This window comes from Ammodytes marinus (genome assembly GCF_949987685.1).
Source record: "Ammodytes marinus genome assembly, chromosome: 8".
Lineage (NCBI taxonomy): Eukaryota > Metazoa > Chordata > Actinopteri > Uranoscopiformes > Ammodytidae > Ammodytes > Ammodytes marinus.
The window spans coordinates 316,305-318,804 of record NC_137212.1 but is presented as its reverse complement, the minus strand read 5'-3'; the positions used below and the strand labels follow the sequence as shown (position 1 = coordinate 318,804).

At 37.3% G+C, this 2,500-nt stretch overlaps 1 protein-coding gene across 6 annotated transcripts in view; it reads right to left on the bottom strand.

Annotated features, from left to right (window-relative positions):
- LOC307254853 (NACHT, LRR and PYD domains-containing protein 12-like) overlaps nt 1–2,500 on the bottom strand; it is a 365,889-nt gene that overhangs the window by 261,678 nt on the left and 101,711 nt on the right. The window lies entirely within an intron of this gene.

The window sequence follows — 2,500 nt, the reverse complement described above, 5'->3', positions numbered from 1 at the left end:
ATAAGTTCTACCGTGTTTTTACGGTAGAATTCTGGCGACTGCAGCTGGCAGATTTTTATCGTAAGAAAATAAGTTTTCTTTTTACAGTGTAGTATGAACACACACTGAAAGTTCCTCGTAGCACCTTTAATGTCAAAAGTTTTGTTTTTTTCTCTCAAAGATCCCCCTGCCCAAAATAAAAAAATTTCGGACTTTACATTGTGTTTACTTATGGTGGAAAAGCATTTACTCTTGTGGGTTCTGTTAGGTTTAGGGTAAAATAATCAGTTAAAGATGCACTATGCTGCTGTAAACAACAACAGTGAAACAGTAACTTTTCAGGAAGCTTTCTAACTTCAAACAGTGTTCCAGGGATCACATTTTCCTGTGAGGAAAAGTTTGTTTTATTCAGTTATGAGAATAAACCTTAGAAAATGTTTCACTTCTCTGACACACACAGAGTTACACACTGCAGCTTTAAATCAGGTAAAAACATGTGGCATTTAGTCGGTGGAGTCAAACTCACCAGCAGAATCATTTTGTATAAAAACTCAAATCAAACTTTGTCCCAGAAATGTTGATTTGATCTGTTTCCATGGTGATGCAAACTGTCAGAAATCAGTCGCAGTGTCTCAGTCTCTAATGGAGGAAAACGGAGGAAATTCACCCATACGGAACCGGCGTTCTATCATTATAAAATCACTATTATAATATAATGAATGAGGTTCTTCTTCCCTCAGTCTTCCCTCAGTCTTCCCTTGGCCCAGCTGTCCTGTTAATCCTAACCCTACATTTTTACTAGTGTGATGTCACGCATGGGAAAATGTAGGGTTAGACAGTGAGACCATAAAACACCCTTTCCACCTGTGAAGTAGGTCTTTAAAGGTGGGATTGTTGCTTTAGTTTCAAATTTGAAAACTTTTTTAATTTGTTTAAATTTTAAAAACCTTGCGTACCACTGGTTGGTGTGCGTACCATAGTGAGGCAACCATTTATAATGTGAAAACGGCCAAAAACATCAATCTCGATTTGTGCTTTTCAAAAATGTCATCGGGAATTTGAGTGATTGTACACGCAGCATTTCCTTTGAGTTTTGTTGTAATTACTCAGAACTCCTCAGAGGGGGCGACAGAAGTTTACGCACTATACCTTTAACATCAGAGAATTAAATGTTGTTTAAAGGTGCAGTCAGTGATTCTGGAGAACGCTTGTTGTCAAAATCACTTTTTTTTTTGTCAAAATCAGTGAATATCTCCTCATGATCCACTACCTGTCTGTACTGTGTGTGTGTGTGTGTGCTGAATATACACACTGTAGCTTTAACAAGTCAAGCGATAAACAGACGGATAGATTGGGACGGTGTGGCTCTTTTCTGAAACTGTTACATCATCATTATCATAAATTAATTATAATTATAATATTCGGTTAGTTTCTTTCTCCTCTCAGAAGACAAACGTTTCATTTCTGTAAATTTGCCAAAGACGATTGTTAAACACTTTTCTATCAGAGGGGATGTGTGTGTGTGTGTGTGTGTGTGTGTCTGTGTGTGTGTGTGTGTGTGTGTCTGTGTGTGTGTCTGTGTGTCTGTGTGTGTGTGTGTGTGTGTGTTTTATTTTTATTTTTTTATTATATTAATCGTGTTGTTTTTTGTCGTAAGGAATACAAATAAAAAAAAGTGAATGTTTATGTTTGAGCTGAAACTAAGATGAACCAATCAGGACATGGCCTTTCCCCTCTGGCACACACACACACACACAGACAGACACACACACACACACACACACACACACACACACCTTTACCCTCTGGTGCTGATGCTTAACTGACATTTTGTTTTGATGTGATTTTATTCATCTCTTAAAGGTAAAGTACGGTATGTATGAAGTGAGGTTGTTTTCAGTTTGTCTGCATAGTTAGTGTGTTACCTTATGGAGACACACACAGACAGACAGACAGACAGACAGACAGTAAGGCAAGGCAAGCTTCTTTCTATAGCACAATTCAGACACAAGGCCATTCAAAGTGCTTTACAGGGGCAAGATTAAAATACATCAAGTACAGAAAACACATTAGAAAAGCGAATGAGAAATACATCATTTAAAAAAAAAGTACAATTAAAATGACAGGTTAAAAGGGAAACGGAAAATTAATTAAGAAGAACTTAATACAACCACACTTCATTAATACTGTACTGTCCCTTTAAATCTCCGCTGATCAAAGGGGCGTGTCCCTGTGTGTGTGCGAACAGGGTGCACCTTGGGAAATGCAGTTTCTACGAGGGGTGTAACGATACACAACAGTCACGGTACCGTTGTCAGTTAAGAGCAAAAATGCAAAAAAAACAACTGTGTGCAACATTAGCTACAGTTGCAGCCTTTATATTATTTGTATTTGGTATTTTTCAGTATAGAAAATAAAATACTGCTTTAAAGGGGCACTGTGTAACATTTTAAGTAATGTATCAGCTAAAATCAATATCCTCATTCATAAATATGTCCTCATTGGTGTAAAATCACCTCTG